This window comes from Mytilus galloprovincialis, chromosome 4 (genome assembly GCF_965363235.1).
Source record: "Mytilus galloprovincialis chromosome 4, xbMytGall1.hap1.1, whole genome shotgun sequence".
Lineage (NCBI taxonomy): Eukaryota > Metazoa > Mollusca > Bivalvia > Mytilida > Mytilidae > Mytilus > Mytilus galloprovincialis.
In genome coordinates, this window is record NC_134841.1 from 17,182,282 (window position 1) to 17,192,642 (window position 10,361).

Consider the following 10,361-nt stretch of genomic DNA (forward strand, 5'->3'; position numbering starts at 1 on the left):
TCGATCCGGCCCATATGTAAAGTCGATCCGGCCCCAATAAAAAATATATTTATAAGGAATAAAAATAAAGATATATATTAATTGTAATTCATAAATGTTTCTGATTTCTTTTAATTATAATGTAAAAGGTGTACGGTGTACGGTAAAAAAAAAAAAGGCCTTTGAAAAATATTTTCTTTAGATGAGCATACAAAAAGGGTTCTGATCTTCTATCTACAATATACTAGAAGTAAAAAAAATATGAAAGTTTCACCTTAGTGAAAGATGATGATGTCAGAATCGTTATATTTTTGTGTTTCGCCAACTTGAAATGTCTTTGATTGTCTATGTAATGAAATAACTCAAGTGATATTTGCATGGATGGCACGGTTAACTATTACATGGGTGTAAAATGGCAACTTCATTCCTCTTGTGTTTGTGTTACTTCCACTTTTTATCAAAATATGGGATCTGCTTATTGATTTGTGCACAACCCGAAGACTAAATCTCCAGCCCGAGGTAGATAAACTGACTTTAAATGCGCAATGCATACTGCTATTACAAAAATTTCATGTTACTACAATCAACGGTTCAAGGTACTCAGATTAATTATCTTTAATATATTTTTTCCGGAATGGTTACTATTTTCGCGGAAAAGTAAGGTATTTATTTCCGGAAACGTAGACTTTTTTTTGCGGAAACGTAAAACGCCGACTGTAATCCAATACGTCTTTTATCTTGTGTTATAATAACAAATAGCTACATACACAACGGTACAGGCCGATCCCCAAGCTGATACATACAAATTTTGTTTTTCTTTTTTAAAAGTTCTTAAAATTCTCAAATTGAGAAATGTTGTTAGATTTGCCTAGTCCTTTCTATAAAAGAGAAGACATAATGCGTTTGTTTTTATATCACAATGGCTTTTCCTTGTGTGTTATGGGACCAATATGTGCATTTAGTGTCATATTGGTTTGTTATTGTCTTGCAATAAAAAATAATGGATACTCATATTACTTGGTTTTTTTTTATCTACACACAACTTTTCAAAGTATTGTCAATTTTAAGAAAAAATAAATTGACTATATTCGATATTACAAAAGAAAAACAAGTGTAACATGTGTTATAGAAGCCTCTGATGTTACCTGAAAAAAATACAATTAATTATTATTATATAAACACCAAACACCAAACAAAAGATCAAACTACAAAGACCTTGTTGATAACGTAACTTTAATTAATCAGGATTTGATTGAACTTTAAGTGATTACGATTGGCATTACCTTAGTTCACAATCATCAGACAATTATTGAATAAACAAACCAATTATAGACTAATGATTTGGTTAAACAAGACATTAATGATGAGTTAAATTTTTACGGTTCCATTGGACTGTAAATATTTATTTAGCTACTCTGTGTGAGAAGTAAATAAAATAAAAATCGCCATGACATTCAAAGTCAACTTTGAAAATATCTTCACATTTTAAAATATCATTGGAGCTGCTGTACAAATAGACACAATAACTATAGTTCAAAGCCACTAACAACTTATAAAAAAATCATGCATCTAAGACTAAACTAACACTCAGTTTCGTATCGATTTAAAATAGTTCTTTAACTGGTACTTCAATACTTCGTTTACCTGTTGTGATCCGTCATCGACACTTTTTGCAAATTCCGTTTATACAGCCCATATGTAAAGTCGATCCGGCCCCAATAAAAAATATATTTATAAGGAATAAAAATAAAGATATATGTTAATTGTAATTCATAAATGTTTCTGATTTCTTTTAATTATAATGTAAAAGGTGTACGGTGTACGGTAAAAAAAAAAAAGGCCTTTGAAAAATATTTTCTTTAGATGAGCATACAAAAAGGGTTCTGATCTTCTATCTACAATATACTAGAAGTAAAAAAAATATGAAAGTTTCACCTTAGTGAAAGATGATGATGTCAGAATCGTTATATTTTTGTGTTTCGCCAACTTGAAATGTCTTTGATTGTCTATGTAATGAAATAACTCAAGTGATATTTGCATGGATGGCACGGTTAACTATTACATGGGTGTAAAATGGCAACTTCATTCCTCTTGTGTTTGTGTTACTTCCACTTTTTATCAAAATGTGGGATCTGCTTATTGATTTGTGCACAACCCGAAGACTAAATCTCCAGCCCGAGGTAGATAAACTGACTTTAAATGCGCAATGCATACTGCTATTACAAAAATTTCATGTTACTACAATCAACGGTTCAAGGTACTCAGATTAATTATCTTTAATATATTTTTTCCGGAATGGTTACTATTTTCGCGGAAAAGTAAGGTATTTATTTCCGGAAACGTAGACTTTTTTTTTGCGGAAACGTAAAACGCCGACTGTAATCCAATACGTCTTTTATCTTGTGTTATAATAACAAATAGCTACATACACAACGGTACAGGCCGATCCCCAAGCTGATACATACAAATTTTGATGCCTTGATTCTGATGTTTTTATATCACAATGGCTTTTCCTTGTGTGTTATGGGACCAATATGTGCATTTAGTGTCATATTGGTTTGTTATTGTCTTGCAATAAAAAATAATGGATACTCATATTACTTGGTTTTTTTTTATCTACACACAACTTTTCAAAGTATTGTCAATTTTAAGAAAAAATAAATTGACTATATTCGATATTACAAAAGAAAAACAAGTGTAACATGTGTTATAGAAGCCTCTGATGTTACCTGAAAAAAATACAATTAATTATTATTATATAAACACCAAACACCAAACAAAAGATCAAACTACAAAGACCTTGTTGATAACGTAACTTTAATTAATCAGGATTTGATTGAACTTTAAGTGATTACGATTGGCATTACCTTAGTTCACAATCATCAGACAATTATTGAATAAACAAACCAATTATAGACTAATGATTTGGTTAAACAAGACATTAATGATGAGTTAAATTTTTACGGTTCCATTGGACTGTAAATATTTATTTAGCTACTCTGTGTGAGAAGTAAATAAAATAAAAATCGCCATGACATTCAAAGTCAACTTTGAAAATATCTTCACATTTTAAAATATCATTGGAGCTGCTGTACAAATAGACACAATAACTATAGTTCAAAGCCACTAACAACTTATAAAAAAATCATGCATCTAAGACTAAACTAACACTCAGTTTCGTATCGATTTAAAATAGTTCTTTAACTGGTACTTCAATACTTCGTTTACCTGTTGTGATCCGTCATCGACACTTTTAGCAAATTCCGTTTATACAGCCCATATGTAAAGTCGATCCGGCCCCAATAAAAAATATATTTATAAGGAATAAAAATAAAGATATATGTTAATTGTAATTCATAAATGTTTCTGATTTCTTTTAATTATAATGTAAAAGGTGTACGGTGTACGGTAAAAAAAAAAGGCCTTTGAAAAATATTTTCTTTAGATGAGCATACAAAAAGGGTTCTGATCTTCTATCTACAATATACTAGAAGTAAAAAAAATATGAAAGTTTCACCTTAGTGAAAGATGATGATGTCAGAATCGTTATATTTTTGTGTTTCGCCAACTTGAAATGTCTTTGATTGTCTATGTAATGAAATAACTCAAGTGATATTTGCATGGATAGCACGGTTAACTATTACATGGGTGTAAAATGGCAACTTCATTCCTCTTGTGTTTGTGTTACTTCCACTTTTTATCAAAATGTGGGATCTGCTTATTGATTTGTGCACAACCCGAAGACTAAATCTCCAGCCCGAGGTAGATAAACTGACTTTAAATGCGCAATGCATACTGCTATTACAAAAATTTCATGTTACTACAATCAACGGTTCAAGGTACTCAGATTAATTATCTTTAATATATTTTTTCCGGAATGGTTACTATTTTCGCGGAAAAGTAAGGTATTTATTTCCGGAAACGTAGACTTTTTTTTTGCGGAAACGTAAAACGCCGACTGTAATCCAATACGTCTTTTATCTTGTGTTATAATAACAAATAGCTACATACACAACGGTACAGGCCGATCCCCAAGCTGATACATACAAATTTTGTTTTTCTTTTTTAAAAGTTCTTAAAATTCTCAAATTGAGAAATGTTGTTAGATTTGCCTAGTCCTTTCTATAAAAGAGAAGACATAATGCGTTTGTTTTTATATCACAATGGCTTTTCCTTGTGTGTTATGGGACCAATATGTGCATTTAGTGTCATTGGTTTGTTATTGTCTTGCAATAAAAAATAATGGATACTCATATTACTTGTTTTTTTTTTTATCTACACACAACTTTTCAAAGTATTGTCAATTTTAAGAAAAAATAAATTGACTATATTCGATATTACAAAAGAAAAACAAGTGTAACATGTGTTATAGAAGCCTCTGATGTTACCTGAAAAAAATACAATTAATTATTATTATATAAACACCAAACACCAAACAAAAGATCAAACTACAAAGACCTTGTTGATAACGTAACTTTAATTAATCAGGATTTGATTGAACTTTAAGTGATTACGATTGGCATTACCTTAGTTCACAATCATCAGACAATTATTGAATAAACAAACCAATTATAGACTAATGATTTGGTTAAACAAGACATTAATGATGAGTTAAATTTTTACGGTTCCATTGGACTGTAAATATTTATTTAGCTACTCTGTGTGAGAAGTAAATAAAATAAAAATCGCCATGACATTCAAAGTCAACTTTGAAAATATCTTCACATTTTAAAATATCATTGGAGCTGCTGTACAAATAGACACAATAACTATAGTTCAAAGCCACTAACAACTAATAAAAAAATCATGCATCTAAGACTAAACTAACACTCAGTTTCGTATCGATTTAAAATAGTTCTTTAACTGGTACTTCAATACTTCGTTTACCTGTTGTGATCCGTCATCGACACTTTTTGCAAATTCCGTTTATACAGTTCAAATTTGTCACAAATTCCTCCATATAGTGAATATAGTTTATTCATATTTTATTATGGGGCCGGATCGACTTGTGGCCGGATCGACGTGGGCCGGAACGACTTGGGCCGGATCGACTTGGGGCCGGATTGACTTGGGGCCGGATCGGTTTGGGGCCGGAACGACCGGATACCAAATCTTGGTAAGGTCAACTACAAAAACCTTTTGGGCGTCTGGGTCAGAGCTTGATTTTTTCAAGTCAGTTGGATTTGTCCGATATGTATTTTTACACAGATTTAACTGATGGATCCCATTTTTTGTCGCGAAAACCAGTAATGTATCCCCTTCACCAAATTAGTCAATAGCGGAACTATTAACGTGCATGCCGAGATACGGAAGGTTTAGCTAGTTATAAAACAAGGTTTAACCCACCATGTTCATCAGAAAATATCTATATACCAAGTCAGGAATATGACAGTATTCGTTCCTACTTATTTATATATGTTAAGAATGCTTAAAAGTTCTTCTTTGTAGGAGCCATAAATTATAGAGAGATAGATTTGCAAATCCACAAGAAAGAAAAAAAAGAAAGAAAAGAATTTATCGAAACGGGTAAGTGTCAAACAGACAACAACCCGACTAAGAAAGCCACAGTCTTGATTAAATAACACTCCAGTGATATCTTTTTTCTTAAAACTGCTGATTGTTGAACAGAGCCTGACATCGACAAATGCACAAAATAATTTATAAGTTTTTGTTGTTTGGTCGATGTCTCTGTTCAACAATAATCAGTTTTTGTTGGTTGGTCGATGTCTCTGTTCAATAATTATCAGTTTTTGTTGTTTGGTCGATGTCTCTTTCCTTTTCTTACATTGGTTATTATTGTAGATTCTTTTCTTTACACGATTTGTTGATCAAGTTTAAAAAGGAGAGTCAGTGTTTGTTAAAAAAAAAACTACTTTTGTTTGGTCGATGTATCTGTTCAATAATTACCAGTTTTTGTTGTTTGGTCGATGTCTCTGTTCAGCAATTATCAGATTTTGTTGCTTGGTTGATGTCTCTGTTCAACAATTACCAGTTTTTGTTGTTTGGTCGATGTCTCTGTTCAACAATTACCAGATTTTGTTGTTTGGTCGATGTCTCTGTTCAACAATTACCAGTTTTTGTTGTTTGGTCGATGTCTCTGTTCAGCAATTATCAGATTTTGTTGCTTGGTTGATGTCTCTGTTCAACAATTACCAGTTTTTGTTGTTTGGTCGATGTCTCTGTTCAACAATTACCAGATTTTGTTGTTTGGTCGATGTCTCTGTTCAGCAATTACCAGTTTTTGTTGTTTGGTCGATGTCTCTGTTCAACAATTACCAGTTTTTGTTGTTTGGTCGATGTCTCTGTTCAACAATTACCAGTTTTTGTTGTTTGGTCGATGTCTCTGTTCAACAATTACCAGATTTTGTTGTTTGGTCGATGTCTCTGTTCAACAATTACCAGTTTTTGTTGTTTGGTCGATGTCTCTGTTCAACAATTACCAGTTTTTGTTGTTTGGTCGATGTCCTGTTCAACAATTACCAGATTTTGTTGTTTGGTCGATGACTCTGTTCAACAATTACCAGATTTTGTTGTTTGGTTGATGTCTCTGTTCAACAATTACCAGTTTTTGTTGTTTGGTCGATGTCTCTGTTCAACAATTACCATGTTTTGTTGTTTGGTCAATGTCTCTGTTCAACAATTATAGATAAACTCACCAAAGATACAGGACTACAACTTCGTACGCCACTGAGACGCTCGTTTCCGAGTCGTTTACAAAGGGCCCATCAGGGTTTCTACAATCAAAAAAGTTAAAAAGGCAAAACACAGCTTAGGAAATCTATTCCTTTGGTATAAAGTCCTTAGTAGTCGAAAAATTGAAAGTTTTGTAAACGGTTAGTTAAGAAGGCTCCGTTTTGAAGACCGTGCTTTGACCTAGTATAATGGTTTACATTTACAAATCGTGACTTGGATGAAGAGTTGTCACATTGGCACTCTCATACCACTTCTTCTTATATCTATCACTTTAAATATACCTATTTCTTTAAACTTTTATCAACTAAATCTTAAATGAGTAATATTTAAAAAAAAAAAAAAAAAAAAAGGTCTAATCAAAATTTTTTTGTGGAGTAACTTTATGAGAGTAGAACTGCCCTGTACAGTCAGGCGGTCAAACGGTAATTTTCGGCTACCATTAGCATCGAATTAATCAAAATTTTAATGTGATTCGTCAAAAAATCCGGCCTTATCATGGTTCGTCAGAGGTCTCAAATAATTATAGTTACCGTTTATTTTTTTTTTTTGGAAATAAATTAACGTGATTCGATCGTCAAAATCAGTCAATTTCTTTTCACGTCTTCAAGAAAGTGTACATTTTAATATCTTCATGCACCAAATGCAATCATGGTTTGAAACTTTCGAAGCGATGCGATTTTAGGATTTACTATGTAAATATAGTTTTATTATTGTTCAAACCAATTTTTGGCATATACAAATTATTGATAACGTGACATTAATGGATGTCACAGTGTTAGCTTGACAACAGGGTTAGATATAAAGATAAGATTCTTTGGAACTTTTAATTTCCCAAGATATATCTGAGACTACTAGTCTTATGATATATATATATGTAGATATATTTACTGGTCCTGATGTGATCAGTCATAAGATGCTAAAGCTGTGTCCAGAAAAGGTAGCAGTTCCGCTCCATATTATATTTAATAAGTCCTTAAGAGAGGGGATATACCCAACTAGCTGGAAGATAGCAAATCTGATACCCATTTTCAAAAAGGGAGACTCATCTCTGCCATCAAATTATAGACCGATATCCTTAATTAGTTGTGTAGGAAAAGTTATGGAAAGAGTTGTGTTTAAGCACTTATACAATCATTTAAAAGCTAATAAATTAATTTATGAGTATCAATCAGGATTTCTCCCTAAAAATTCAACTGTTCATCAACTCCTAGAAATATATAATTGCATATTAAACTCCTTGGAAAAAAAAAATATAAACTGTTTTGTATTCTGTGACTTCTCTAAAGATTTCGACAAAGTTTGGCATAGGGGTCTTATATGTAAAATAAAAGCGTATGGTGTTGACGGAAACGTATTGAATTGGTTTCAGGATTATCTACACGACAGAAAACAGAGAGTAGTATTAAATAACTCGTCTTCTTCCTTCTGTAATGTCTCAGCTGGTGTTCCCCAGGGATCAGTTCTGGGCCCTCTTCTCTTTGTCTTATATATTAATGATATTGCTGATAAGCTTACTTCACTGTGTCGGCTATTTGCTGACGACACATCATTCAATTATTCTGGTGACGACGGAGAACAGATTAAATCTGTTATCGATCGCGACTTGAAAGAGCTGGATGTTTGGTCTTCTAAATGGCTTATGTCATTTAACCCAGATAAAACCGAAATTATGATATTTTCAAATATTGAGACTCCAGACCTTAGCTTTTCCTTAAATGGTAAAAATACACCTTTAAGTACATCTCATAAGCACCTGGGAGTTAATTTCAGTAGTGACGCAAAATGGAACAATCATATTGAAAGTATAATTACAAGTGTAAAGAAACACTTAAATGTTCTACGTAAACTTAAATACCGATTATCTCGAAATAATTTAGAAAAACTATATTTAGTTTTTATTCGACCCATTTTTGAATATGCCACGGAAGTGTGGGATAATTGTGAAATAGGCTACTCACATAAATTAGAAAATTTGCAATCAGAGGCCGCAAGAATAGTAACAGGTCTACCAATATTTACAAAAACTGAAACTTTATATTCTGAGGTTGGCTGGGAATCTCTTTTTGAAAGAAGAAGGAGAAGAAAATTACAGATGTTTTATAACATGAACCAAAAGCATGCACCGGAATATTTATGTAATCTTGTACCTCCTTGTGTACAAAGTACAACCAACTATCCGTTGCGAAATGGTCATGATATTATTGTTCCATTTTGTAGACTTTCCCTTACTACTGAATCGTTTATTCCCTCTACTATACGTGAATGGAATAAACTTGATCCAAAAATTCGCAGTGTCGACTCTATTTCTAAATTTAAGAAAGAATTAAAAAACGATAGTCTATTATGTAAAATTGAAACGTTTTATTTGTACGGCCCAAGGAAATTAAATATAATCTTAACCCAATTGCGATGTTCCGCTTCATTCTTAAACAATGACCAATTTAGAGCTAATATTATAGATGATCCTTCTTGCCATTGTGGGTCCGATATTGAGGATGTTTACCATTACTTCTTCGCTTGCCCAAAATACACATTATGTAGAAAAACCTTATTTCATAACCTTAAATGGCTATCTGAAAACTTTGTTTTAGATACAAAACTATTAATTTGCGGACACTTGGAACTTTCGAACGAACAAAATATTCAATTTTTCAAACATGTTCAAAATTTCATAAAAAGGTCAAACAGATTTCTTATACCTTGATAGAGCGTTATTATTACTGACACGGAACGTCATCATTGTCATCAATTCACAAGTCATCGTCACAGAATTATACGACTTTTCAAATTTTCTTTTTCTCTTTTACTTTCTATCCTCTTTGCTCACCTATCAAAGCTAGTATTATATTGCATAAATTGTTTGTTTTATATGCATGTCCATTATATTATACTATTATTGTAACTTTATATTGTATTATGGAGAAGACTTCATAAGTATGATTTACTTGTGTCTAATCCATTTTGCTTTAATTCAGCAAATAAAATATGTTTAAACTAAATATATGTAGATTAAAAATTACACCACTCCAGACCCTTTTGTTTTCCACATAATTAATAAGGTCTGGAGTGGTGTAATTTTTAATCTACACCAATGTCCTATATTAGTTACATATAAAGTTGAATTCTTTGATTTGTCGTTTTTACCCGATGACGGCTGATAAATTGGACCTCGTAATATATATATTTGAAGTGATAATAACTGAAAATTCACTGACTGTTTTTTTATGATGGTGTAATAGGGTTCTTGCACAGAATAAAAGGATTCGTCAAGTTTAAATGTTTTATTCATACGACATAAATAAATTAACCCATGTATATGGTACAAAGGTCTATCACCTGTTTGGAAACATCACCAGATTAATATAATATGAAGATATTCTGGTCCTGATTAATATGGAATAAGTGTCCAAAATATTAAACTATATAACTATTTTAAATATGGCTGCTATATGTAAAGCTTTCTCTCAAGGTATATCAAAAAGAGTGGCAAAAACTATGAACTCAATGACTGTGACCAATAGTAGACACATGACTGACTATAAATGAACCAGAAAAATAGAGTAGAACTGTACTAAGAAGATGTAAGAGGATAGAAGAATTGATGAACTTTTAATAAACATATAATAAAACTACTTATTAATATTAATTATTCTAAAAGAAAATAAATATTAATGCTAAACACTCTACCA